The sequence below is a fragment of the Arachis stenosperma genome, chromosome 8, assembly GCF_014773155.1.
Source record: "Arachis stenosperma cultivar V10309 chromosome 8, arast.V10309.gnm1.PFL2, whole genome shotgun sequence".
Taxonomy (NCBI): domain Eukaryota; kingdom Viridiplantae; phylum Streptophyta; class Magnoliopsida; order Fabales; family Fabaceae; genus Arachis; species Arachis stenosperma.
In genome coordinates, this window is record NC_080384.1 from 21,016,692 (window position 1) to 21,031,081 (window position 14,390).

Here is a 14,390-nt window from a genome sequence, read left to right on the forward strand (position 1 = left end):
CATCTAAGTAGCACGTCAGCATAAATTTTATATATTTTAGATTTTATGGTAACAAATAATTATAATAAAGAAATTTTATAAGTCTAACCAGATTTATATGGTATAATTCTAAAAATATTAAGACGTAACAATAGTAAAAATATTATTTAACTTTTAAATATTCCTCCAGCACTTAACATCTTAACCGATAATAATTTGTACTCATATTTACAAAAATTTTATACACAATAAGCATATAATTTACACCTATATATGTTTATCAAAATTTTGCACACATAAATCATTACCATTTGTATTTAAATTTTTCAGAATTTAAACACATAAATTAATAAAATTTATCTATTAAAGATAATATAGTATTTATATTGACCAAAAGATGGCCAAAAGAACTAAAGATTAATAATCTCCAAAAATTTCTCTTTTAATAATAACAACAATAATATCAATAATACCAAGAACAAAAATAATAATAACTATAGTAATATCAACAATACTGTTTAATAGTTATTTTTATTCAAAATAATAATATTTTTTTATAAAATTTAGACACTTTATAAATTTATACTCTCATATTATTCATAAATCACTAGTCAAAATTTAACCATTCTTTGAGTCAGATTTATTTTGGTGGACTTTGAACCAAGTCCAAAAAAAATTTTAAAAATAAATAAATTATTTATTAAACTAATAAATTTTATTGCTTCATCTACTTCAACTATTTTATTTTGTCGAAAAAATAAAAAGGTTTAATTTCTTTTATTTTTTTAAAATTTTAATTCTACTTTTTAGTTATTATTTAGCCAATAATGTTTAAAAATATGAGATAAAATATGTTGTTAGATTACTAGACTAAAAAATTAGACTAAAAGAATTGAGTCTATAATTAAATGATAGCTAAAAGAATAAATTTTAATGATTTCTTAACATTTCTCTAATAAAAATAGTAGCATAGTTTAATAAAATAATTTGAATAATTGTAGAATAATTTTATAACAACATGTGGTATATTTAATAAAAATTTGTTTACGTATATTTTATATTTATCTATTTCGTAATTTAAAATATATAATACAAATACTTAGCTAATATTTTTTAATTAATAGTAAATAGTAATTATGTATGTAATCATTAAAACTATTCTCATCACTTTAATGGAATTTTTATTTTCGAAATACATTTTGTCTAATTAAATAATAAATTTTCTTAAAAAAAAATAACTTTAATAATTTGAGAAAACATTTTGTTAAGAAGAATTAGATAACACCTTATATTAGATTAATTTAAAAAAAAATAGCAATTGCTTGATATTTGTTTTTGTCCAATTACATATAAAGTTCATATACATGAAGTATTTTTTAAAAATATAATTACAAATGTACCCCAATACACATATAGCACTCACACACCTAATAAAATCATTCATAATTATTATTATGACCACTTGTTTTTTTTATACAGGTCAATCCAAACTTAATCATTCTTAGCCACTATATTCTTGGCCACCGAAAAACTCTCCATTATATAAATGCTAAAAACGTAACAATATATTAGGACCTATGACTCCAATATAGAGTGCAGATGGATTTGACGCTGCAGCCATAACCAAAACAATCTTTCTCCAATGCTGCAGCCAGCCGGTGTGTCGGAACCCACAATTCAATTGTATATTTTATTTCAAAAATTCTAGTGAGCTAAGCTTTTTATATATGGTCATTGCTACCATTCTTTCAGGTGATGAAAAGTCTATAATTATTTCGATAAATTGTGATGAGCGAATCACGCATAGTCTAAAGGTTGTAATAAGGTGCAATATAGGTTCTCTACCCGTATCATATTTTGGCATTCTTCTAGGGACGAATCCAAGAAGAACAAGTATATATAGTAGCTATTGATTGACAATATTGAAAAAAAGCTTAGTTCATAGAAGACAAGCTTACTAACAAAGGTAAAAAAATTATTTATGATAAAGTATGGGAAACATTTCAAGTGCACCGGAAATATCGGTGCTCCAATTGTTTTAACCATTAATTTAAATTATAAAAAATATATATAATATATATTAATTAAAATCAAAGGTTATAACAATTGGTGCATCGGTATTCTCTTATGCACTTAAAATGTTTCCGTAAGTATGTTATTAATAGTCTATTAATATTGCTGACTATAAAAAATGGGGCACTGTCAAAAGCCAAAGGAGTATTATGGAGGGATGAGAGTGAGTGACATGGCAATGAAGAATGCTGTAATGTTTTTTAAATGGTGGTGGGGTTTTCGAATGAAAATGATACATTACGAAAGAAGATGATTGGTTCATGTCATGATGTCGGTCAAAATTATTTGTGGGTGAGCATGAATGCAAGAAATTTAATGATTTGTGAAAGGGGAGTATTAGGTAAATAATGATCATCTTGAACAATATGAACAACTATCAATTAAATAAAAACACACTATACTTCTAAATTAATCATCTAAATCTTAATATAAAAATAAGCATCCGTACACCTAATAAAATGAACATTCGATATATCTATTATTCACATTGTTTAATATTTTTATTATCTACCTATAATTTATTTTTTTGTGAAAGTTGCTAATAAAAAGGCAACAATCAAAGATATTTGCAGATAAGGGTGAAAAAGATGTGTTAGAGATGGAAAAAGAATTATATTCTGAACAATAATGCTAGGTAATCAAGATAATTTTAGCAAAAAATCAACTAAATGCTTTTGGGTGAATCTAAAATCTCTCTGTGGATAGTGCTTATGTTAGGCATTAGGATGTTTCTTTTCTTTGTAAATTGGATGGTTCTGAATCTGTTTTTTTATTTATCATGTTTTAGGCATTGGGAGAGGGAAAGAGGGTAAAGAGACGGAAGCTAATTGAATCAGTTTTCGTGATTCACGTTGCAATGATACTGAATGTATCTCCTCCTAATTTGAATGTGGTGAAACATTTCATAACCAATATTTTAAATCATAAATAAATAAACTAATTACTATATTTGTAATTAATTAAATTGTTCCATTTTTGACTGATTTGGAGTTGGTTCCATATACTTTTTCTATTCTAAAAGGATGTGTGAGTGAGCAATAAAACTCTAAAAGACAGATTTTCAAGACTATTTACACTGTCCAGTATGAAGAAAAGTTATATTAGTGAATGTGGTGTATAAATTGATTCCGACTAAGTCTGAAACTTCAAATGGTAGAGAAATTTTTTTGAGAGAGAGAAAATACAAGTTATAGAATTACAAAATATATTGGATAATATATTTATTTATGCAGGTTACAAAGACAACTTGGCATGGTTATATGGTGCAGACGGGAGATATATGGGTTACAAACAATGATGCACGTGTTCAATGATACAAGGTGTGGTCTAGTGTTCCGAAAGTATAAATGCCTACATGGTTCGTAATTATGGAGGAGGATGTGGTTTAATACAAAGGATGTTTGACTAATAAGACACATCATAATGAAGAGGTAAAAATATGGTTTAAAAGTTAGATGTGGCAGGACATAAAAAAATAAAAAAAGAAGAAGATTGGCAACTTATTATTTTGCTATTGTATTGTATGGGTTGTTTGGAAAAATAGAAATCAAATAATTTTTGAAGATAGAATCATTATTTGAAATAGTGGGTGAGAGCAAGTTAAAACTTTTGTAATGAATTGGAGTGTTAGAGAGAAAAAGACTAAAAATATGACTTCGCCTAATGAAAAGGAGACAGATGAGATAGATGATAGAAAATAGATATGGTGACAAACTGACAATATGTAGTGCATCAATCTAAAATAAATATGCATGTTATTGGAAGAAACTTGAGGACTAATAATGGTGAGATAACAGACTTCATTGATAATACTACAAGTGAGAGTAGTGATGAGGATGTAGTGCTTCAAGGAGTAAAAGAAATGATGCAATTTTTATTGGAAGAAGTTAAAACTGTGTTACAAGAAGATTGTCAATTGATTAGGGGAAAAAAGACATTAATTAGGAGCATAACTTCATAAAAAATAAAACTAAAAACATAAACGAGCCTGCTACACATACAAGCAAAAAAGTCCTACAAGTCATACAAGCTCCTAGCCCACACTCCTTGCACATGCGCACTGAATTTCTTTGAATGGAGCGTAACATTCACGCGCTCCACTCGCACACTCGCTCTTCCTGAAAAACGCTCCTTAATGGCACACTCTTCCACTTCTCCAAGACATTCGAAGAAAACACAACCGTTCTATTTTCGAGCAACATTGCAAACGGCAGAGATAGCAATCGTCACGAAGATTCGAACTCTCCATCAACAAAACATAGAACTCTCGATCAAGAATCTCCAAAAAAAAAACAAAGTTATAATACTCAAGGTACGTTACGTTACTATTTTACTCATATTCCAGATTTCGAAAACGAAGAACTAGGTTTTACTGTTCTTCTACATTCTTCTAGGTTTTACTGTTCTTCTACGTTCTTCTAGGTTTTACAGTTTTTAATGTTCTACTTGTTCTAGGTTTTAGTGTTATTCTTCGTTCTAGGTTATACTATTCTTCTTAGTTGTTCTAGGAGTTACTGTTCTTGTTGTTCTAGTTCTTCTGGTAATTAATTTTTGGAAGTATATTTCTTGATTTGGTGGGTGTATATGGAGTATTTTGTTTGGTGTATATTTCTGAAATGATATACTGTAATATAGTGATCACTTGCCACTGTTCTAATATTTGCTTGTCCATGGGTCTATATTGCTTGACCTTGTATATTAATGCATGTTTAAGTAATATCTGACTGATATCTATGGGTGTATCTGACTCATATCTGTGGGTGTATCTGAATCATATGTATGGGTGTATCTTACTGATATCTATGGGTGTATCTGACTGATATCTATGGGTGTATCTGACTCATATCTATGGGTGTATTTTTCATTTTAGAAACAATGGCAGGCAGAAACCAAGCTGAAAAAAATGTAAGAACAAATATATGTCTTAGGCGAAATCAGTTTTATATAATAGAAATATAACTGACTATAATTTTGCTTTGCTTTGTTTACAGCAAACCAAGGACCTTAAGTGTGCAACACATTTGTTAAGTGAGAAATTCAGAAACATGAGTGAGGAGAAGAAAACAATAGTTAGGAATTTGAGATTTGGCGGCCTGATGCACATCCCGCCGTTGAGGGTGCATCACCAAATATTAAGGGAGTTGGCTAACTCCTTCAAATTAGGGGAAAACAAACTGGAAACTGGCTACGGTTCATTTAAAATAAGACCAAAAACAATAGGGGATGCGCTTGGCATCAACGCGTCAGGTAACTCGCTAAAAATTATAGGTGTATATGAGACATATTCAGTTGTATTTCAATTGATGCTTTGGTGTATTTGAACTGATTTTTATACTATATTGTTTTTCTTTTTGTAGAAGATCTATTTCCTTAGAAAGTCAATTATAAGGATCTTTCTGAAGATGACAAACAAATTTTTAGAAGATTCCAAGGTAAGACGCTAAAAAATCTGACAGATGAGATGATGGCTATTGCCATTGATAATGAACAGGGGCGCCTCATGTTCAAGAGGATTTTCATCCTCTATATACAGATGGCGTTCCTGTTACCAACGACAATAAACAAAATCTCACCTGCGCATCTGGCCCCAATTTTCAAGATGGACACAATAACAGAGCGGAACTGGGGAGGACATGTTTTGAATTTTATCGTCAAGGGCATAACAGATTACAAGGTGAAAAAGAAAAAGGCAATTGATGGCTGCCTCTTTGCCCTGATGATAATTTACTTTCATCTTTCAAAAAAGACAAGAAGAGGGAAGAAAGACCTCCAGAACCCTGGATTGCCAACTGGACTAAGGAACAATTGGTCGAAAGAATGAGGGGAGAAATGGAGGACAATACGGTAAGTGAACAAAATATCTTGGGTGTATTTTATTTACCTGAATACTGCTAACTACAATTTCTAATGTTTCAGGGGGTTGTAAAGATGGGTGAAGCAAAGGAAAAAATGAAAGAAATAAAGAAAAAAGAAAAAAAAGAAGAAAGCAAAAAAATAAAAAAAGAAAGGCAAGTTCAACATCATCATCTGAGATTGAAAAAACTGAAAGTGACCATTCTACCTCTGAGTCTGAGACTGAAGAAGACTCAGAGGATTCAACAAGAAAACAATCGGCCCGAAAATCCAAAAAGTAAGTAACATGCTTGGGTGTATTTTGTTTGTACATTTGGGTGTATTTTGTTTATCTATTTGGGTGTATTTTAATTCTCCATTTGCGTGTATTTTGTTTATCAAGTTGGGTGTATTTTGTGCATTCCTTCGGGTGTATCTTGTGCATTCATTTGGGTGTATTTTATCACTTTTAGAATATTTTTAAATAATGATTGTTTGCCTTCCAGAATGGAGTCCAAAAAAAGAAAGAATATTGAGGAGGATTCTGATTCAGAATCTGAATCAACTGAATCTGAATCAACTGATGAGTAATGTTCTGAAATTATTACTCATTTTCTTTGGGTTTATTATCAAGATTTCATGTATTAATAGAGTGTCTCTTATTAACTTATAGAAGCGAAGAATCATCACCATTGGAGAAGCAAAAAACAAAGAAAAAGACTCAGAGAACACCAAAAAAGTAAGCACTTCTTTGGATAGCGTTCTGTGATCATATTATTTTTGTATTTCTGATTCATACTTGTTTTTTCCCCCAGGACACAATCCAAAAAGAAAAAGGTCATTGTGCAGGATTCATCTTCTGAGCAAACTCAATCTTATCATGGGTACTGTACTTTCTAAGTAATATTACCGTCTATCATCAAAATTATATTTGTTAACATGTTTTTTTATGCATGTACTGTCAGATCTGAAAATGGAATTCAAGAATTAGATGAATTCTTAAGAAAAAGCAATGAAAAATCTGCTGCACATGGGTATGTCTTGTTGGGGTGTATATTTTAGATTTTAGGGGTGTTTTATTTGCTAATAATTGTTTCTTGTTTCGCAGGGAGAAACAAGCTGACCTGCGATCGACCGAAGGTCATTATGTCTCAGCTGAAATGTAAGAATTTTTATTTGATTAAATCTTGTTATCATGATTTAACAGTATGGTATTTTTTGTGAATAACATGTACTCTATTATGTTTAGAATACCGGACGTAAACTTGGGAAGTGATGATCCTTTCTCTCAAGGACACACAGAACAAAGTAGCATAAACAAACCGGCAGAGAGCGTGTAATTTTTCTTTCAAATAACTGTTGCTTTTATTCTTTTATTATGTTCTACTTCTAATTCTGTATATATTTTTTTTAGAAAAAAAAGTTCTTTATTATTTTATTCGAGAAAAAAAAAAGCAGGAAAAAAAGCAAAAACTGCAAGTATGTAAGTTCTCAAAAAACAAAGTCTATCTTTCTTTTAAATTGTTCGGATGTATTTTTGACTTTCTTAGGGTGTATTTTAGGTTGAGTCTGTTTGAAGAGTCAGCCAGTGAGCCGGCTGAAGAGAATGTGATGGTTATGAGAGAAGAGACACCGTCCGAAGTGCTTGCGATGTGAGTTTTTCAAAAAAATTTCAACCTTATAACCTTTTTATTTTCAAAGGCATTGTTAACCTTTTGTTTTTCTTCTTGTTTAGAGTTCCGATTCAAGTGTGTCTACCACTGTCCTAAACAACCACTACACCTGAGACAGAAAATGAACCAACCCCTCTGCTACAAATTGAAGGAACTACACAAAGGTAAGATATAGTGTTGGGTGTATATTTGGTTACAGTTTGGGTGTATATTTGGTTACTAGTTTTTTTACATCATGATTAAATTTATGTACCGTGCAGCACTCCTGAACCCCCCCAACAACTTGAAGAAATCACACCCACGGTTCCCCCAGCTCCATCTAAAATGTAAGTTCATCAAAGTAAAATCAATGTTTGGTTATCATCCGTATATTCTTATTCTTATAATACGTTATACATGATCACGCAGTAATCCAGCGCCAGAAGACACTGAGGCGTTGATGATGATGGCACGGACAGCATCGTATGTTCCTAAAGCAGATCCGTTGCCATCATTCAGCCTTGGCTTGACAGATTCAAGCCAAGAAGAAGCAGCAACGCAGGAGGGGGCATCAACATAAGAAGGAGGGATGCAAATAACTCCAGAAACCCCAAAGCTGCTAGAACAATTAGGGGATTTCGTGAAAAAAATAGCAAATAGTGGGATGAAAGCAGAAAGTAAAAGTCCACAAATTCAAAAGGAGAGTGGCGGAGAAAGTTCTGGGAAGTTTGAAACTCCTGTGAGAATAAATCAGAATACGGCTGGGATGAAAGAGAAGTGCTACATCTGGGGACGCGATTGAAGAAATACGCAGATGGCAGAACTAATGAGTTTGACAACGTGTGCACTCTGATTGCCCAAGATAAATACATTTTGACAAGAATGCACCTTGCATCACTCAAAGCAGAAAGTCATATAGAAGCTGAGGTAATATTAGAATAACATTAATGTTTTAACACCATAGTTAACTACAATGTTTTTTAATGTAAATTGATTTCGGCATATTTTTCTAAATTGTATCTGCCATGTGCCTCATCCTCAACTAGAAAAATGATAAAAGGTTTCAAGAAGAAGTATACTGTCTCCCCCCTAATATTGTGGTAAGTTTTACTTCTACGAATTTTGGGTGTATTTTTTGTATTCCTTAGGGTGTATTTTCTGTGATCAACTGGGTCTGTTTTGTACTCATTTGGGTGTATTTTTTACGTTCAATTGGGTGTAAGTTGTGTATTAAAGGTGTAAGTTGTGTATTCATTTGAATTTATTTAAAGTATTCAGTTGGGTGTATTTTCAGTATTTCATTTGTTGTTTCACAATTGTTGCAGAACATGGCCATTGCCAAGCATCCAAAGGGGGAATTCATATCACCTAAAACCAATAAAGAATTCAGGGTGGAAGACTACCCAATGTTTATTCCCTTCATAGATGCAAAAAAATTAACATCACATCGATATGTAAGTTTTCATTTGTAAAATTTGTTAGTACCATTCTTTACTTATATGCTAAATAAAATAAAACACTGTTGAAATGTCGCCACACTTCAGATTTTTGCACCTGTTTGCCACTCAAACCATTGGTGGTAATGGCTGATTGATACAAAAAAGCAGAGATTTTATATACTCGACCCGGTACACACGAAATGTCCAACCGATGATAGAAAAGAGCTTAATAAATTCATTGTAAGTTGGCTCTGTGTTCTTTATTTTAATAGTTAGGTGTATTTCAATTCAATATAAGGTGTGTGTATGTTTTGCTTTAGGTGTAAGTATGTTCTCCTTTGGGTGTATTTCCTTCGGGTGTATTACTGATTTGTTTTATTTTTTAAGGGATATATTATTTCAAGAATGAGAGTATATGCTGGCGGGGCACCTCTGAAGAAAAAGGAGAAGGAGAAGGAAATTAGAGCACCATACGTTAATATCTCAGGCCAAAAGACAAGGTATAAATTTGTGACTCTGAACATTAAACTTTCCTAAATGAGATTTGTAATTTATTTTCTTAGTTTTCAGCTATGACTGTGCTATTTACGTTATGAAGTGGCTTGAGTTAATTGAGCCCGAAAACATTAAAAGGGCAAAGTATGAGTGGGATAATTGGACACATGTAACTGTCTTTAAAACTATATAACTCTGCATCACTTTACTGAATTAATATTGTTATTTAAACAGAATATACTTTTTAATTGTACGACGAGGTGGACCACTATAGAGTAGAATATACTTCCCGGATACTATTCAGTGAAATGAATAAAGACAGAGCTGAAGCAATTAGAGGGAATAATGCAATAAGACTGTCCAGGCCATCCTCAGTATTATTGAGTCCATTTTGTTAGATAGATTCTAATGATATAGAAACTGAGTAATGTAACTGCTAGCTAGTTTGTAAATTGAACACATTGTGTAAAAATTTGCCAATTATAAACAACTTCTTTTCAATGAAATTTTTTCAATAGTTAAACTGTCTGTGCTGTTAAACTGTCTGTGCTGTATTCAAAAGTTCTGTATTACAGGTGGTAAAATATGAAGGAAAACATCAAACCAGATATAAACATAAATTATAAAATTTTACACCCAACGAAAGCTTAATATACACCCAAGATTACTTAATATACACCCAAACTTCTATCCCCCTAAACCCTGAACCCAAAATCCTAAAAACCTTAAAAACCATAAAACCTTAAACCCTAAAACCCTAAACCGTAAAACCTTAAAAACCATAAACCCTAAAACCATAAACCCTAAACCCAAAAATCCTAAACCATAAACCCTAAAACCCTAAATCCTAAACCCTAAACCCTAAACAATAAACCCTAAACCCTAAACCTTAAAACCCTAAAGCCCTAAACCATAAACCCTAAACCATAAATCATAAACCATAAACCATAAACCATAAACCATAAACCCTAAACCCTAAACCCTAAACCAACGAAACTACTATACACCCAAATCAATAATTTTTTAACATAAACACCAGATTGTGAAGTATATATGTGTGTGTGTGTGTGTGTGTGTGTGTGTGTGTGTGTGTGTGTGTGTGTGTGTGTGTGTGTGTGTGTGTGTGTGTGTGTGTGTAAAATGTCAAACACAAGAAAATTCACAAATACACCCAAAAGAACAGTTCTTTTACACCCATATTCTGTAACTATACACCCAAAGAGTTATTCACTGCTGTTGGTACCCTGAACTGATAATTCATAACACGTCCTTGATATTAGCTAGAATCTGAATGCACCATTGATCCAGCATCAAAGAAGTTTAACTGAATATAATAAACTCACATATTAGCTAAACTATTAACGACAAAATTAAAATCAATTACCATATATTTACAAAACATCACTTTTACCTCGTTTAAAGCTTTCGTTTTCTTCTTCTTTGAGGCATTTTTAATCTGTTTGTCCAACTTTGAACCTAACCTATTTTTTGGACGTCCTCTTGTTCGAATCCTTGGAGGGCTCTGAAGCTCGTAAACGGATTCCAAGTTGGCGTCTTCGGGAGATAAAGATGTCCCCTTCCTTTTGACTTTTAATTCTTCCATCTCAACCATGACGGTATCATACGCACGGTGCATAATTGCAGTCAGCTCCTCCGATTCTGATGCAAATTCGCAAACATTTTGCGAACGAAAAACCAATTCGTCAAACCTCTTGCTTCTTGGCTCCAACAGTGGCTCGTCATGGCTGCTCTTGATGTGTGTATGTCGCCTCTTTACCTTCTTGCTCCATCGTTCCAGTATATATCTAGGTGACACTTGGCTTACTTGTTCAAAGCTTAACACGCTTAGTGCGTGACGGCACAGTATCCCTTTTGACTCGAATAATAAGCATTGGCATTTTACCTCGACTGCTACTGAGTCGTAAGTAACCACAAACTTGTTGAATATTGAGCTTGAAACTTGTTCTCCAACTTCGTATACTGAATAGCCTAGAGCAGAATTTGTTAATCTAGTTATGCAATTCGCCTTTCCTCTGAATTGTGTTTGGACTTCCCTAAACTTTTGATGAGTGTACACATTTTGAAACTGCGCTTCAATGGAGGATTTGGTTGCACAAGGTATGACCGTATGAAAATCTGCAGCATCTGATTCTCTCTCTACTTGCTCCCTGCTTTCGAGGCAATTATCGTATTGTTTGACAAATTAAATAAGCGAGTTATTCCGGGTAATAAACTTGTTAAAAAATAAATGCATGCTCTCACTCCTTTGCGTGCTTCTCATCTCTGCCCAGAAATGGTGATCCAAATAGATTGGAACCCATATATGACGGTCTTCATAGAGATCTGCAGAATACACCCAAAAACAGACTATAAATACACCCGACATAAATTTAAATTACACCTCTGCTGCAGATTTTAATCAAACATTACCTGAAAGCCACTTGTTATCCACAAGACCAAAATTCAGCAGAAAATCATTCCAACTCCTATCAAATGAGTCTTTACTATGAGAGTTCCAAACAACTTGGTTCATTTCTTGTTCAATTTCTGCATGTCCCTTGTACCCGTTTAATTTGCTTGGAATCTTCTTCATGATGTGCCAAATACACCAACGATGAATTGTTGTTGGCATACAAGCCTCTACCTTTTCATTGATGCGCATTGATCGGTGAGGAACCCTTTCAGAGCATTTTTCCCCATGTAACGAAGCCAACATTGAAATAACCATTTGAATGATTCAATTTCTTCGTTTTTCATCAAAGAGCATCCAAGAAGTGTTGACTAACCGTGGTGATTCACCCCGACAAAAGAACCACAAATCAAATTATACCTGAAACAAATTACCATAGTTCAGAATGGAAATTCATTACGTACACCCCAACAAATGCTTTCTATACACCTAAAAAACACTAAATATACACCTCTGAGGCAGATTCATAAAAAATTTTAATTTAGCATCATAAACAGGGACAGTTTATTACCTGTTTGTATTGTAGGTGGTGTCAAATGAAATAACATCTCCAAAATACTCAAAGGCAGCTCTACTTCTAGCATCGGCCCAAAAAGCCAGCTTAATCGATTGATACTCCTCGAGTTCAAGTTCAAAAAAGAAATTCTGATTTTTCTCTTTCATTATTAACAAATATTTTCCGAATTCCTTTGCATCTTCTTGTTCAGAAACATTACGCACTTCTCTCGTAATGTAATTCCTCACATCCTTTTCAATAAAATTTAACTCGCGATGACCACCAGCAGTCGCAACAAATGATTGGTAAGTTTTGCTTGGTCTAATACCAGCCTCCTCATTATTCTCTATTGTACGACGAATGGACATGCTTAGTTCCCTGTGCTGTTTGAGCATCTCTGCTTTACTTGGACAGCAAGGGTGTGAATGATCCAACACAACCTTTGAAATGATCCAAGCACCAACATCCTTCAATGTGTGTATATAAATTCTTGCAGGACAGTTTAAACCGGCTGTCGGATTCGTCTTCTCTGTCAGAGATATTTTAGATTTCCATTTTTCCTCTCTGCTACATGTAACCAATTGATTCTTAATCTCGTTTCCCTTCCTATTTGTGCTCCGAACTCTTGTAGAAAACCCTGCAGCCTTGGCGTAGTTCCTATAAAATTTTCCAGCATCTTCAAGAGTGGTAAAGGTCATTCCAACCTTGGGAACAAACTGGTCATCAACAATAGAGAGAGGCTGTAGAATATACCATGTCAGAAACAAAAAATACACCCAATCATGTCTGATCTAATACACCCGAACGACAATAACTCAACTAAAATAGGAAGAAACTGGTCATCAAGAATAGAAAGAGGCTGCAGAATACACCATGTCAAAAACAAAAAATACACCCAATCATGTCTGTTATAATACACCCGAACGACAACAACTCAACTAAAATAAGAAAAAGCCATAAACTGTAAATACACCCAAACTTGCTCAAAAATACACCCAAAAAGTTATAATCTACACCCGAGAGTCTGCTATAAATTGCAGATAATTAATCCACAGATTTATGTTCACGCGATAGTTTCACAGTCAATGTTCACGAATTATTCAGCTACGCAATGCTATACAAATAACTGCAACAAAATTCAGAGTAATCGTATGTAAATCAAACCTCAGGAACTTCGTTAGATTCAAATTCATAATCCACTTCGCCTTGATTCAGCTGACAATCTGAGGTTGAATCATCCATTATCTTTAAAACGAGTTCAAACTTTGATTTTAGAAAAGAAAAATCGAATAGAAAACGAAGTTGGAGTTACATAGAGAGGAACTAACGTCAATGACGAAGAACAAACCAATAAGAAAGGAGAGGAAAAGAACGATCGAAAAACCAGGGAAAGACGCGCGAGAAGAAGAACGAGCAAATTTGGAAAGAAGAAAAACAAAGAAGGAAATAAATCTTTTAAATTTGGTAATTATACAAACGCAGGATCTTTATATAACGCGTGTAAGTGACGTAGGAGTTGCAGCGCATTTTGGTGGATTAGGCGTTAATTAACTTGTAATACTTACAAGCCCTAATCGCTTGTATACTGAGCTTTTCCGAAACATAAAATATTTGTAAGTGCATGTTGAATTTAAAGAGGAGATTTATGGCAAAAAAAAATTAACGGATGGAGATTGTATACATTCAATTGAGTGATATGGAATCAAGAATTCAATAATTAATTATATATTTACTTTCATGTTGGTTTTACCAGATATTTTAGATTTTGTTTAAGACTTTGATATTGTATGTTATGTAGATTAGCTTATGAAAGCTAATTATTTTTAATGGCATTGCCGAAGGGAATAATTAGTGATTTATACATTATCTTTCTTTCCGTTATGATCGAATTTGTAATGAACTACATAAAAAATCTTTTCCAAACATAGCTCATAGCTACTTAAACTTTGGTACTT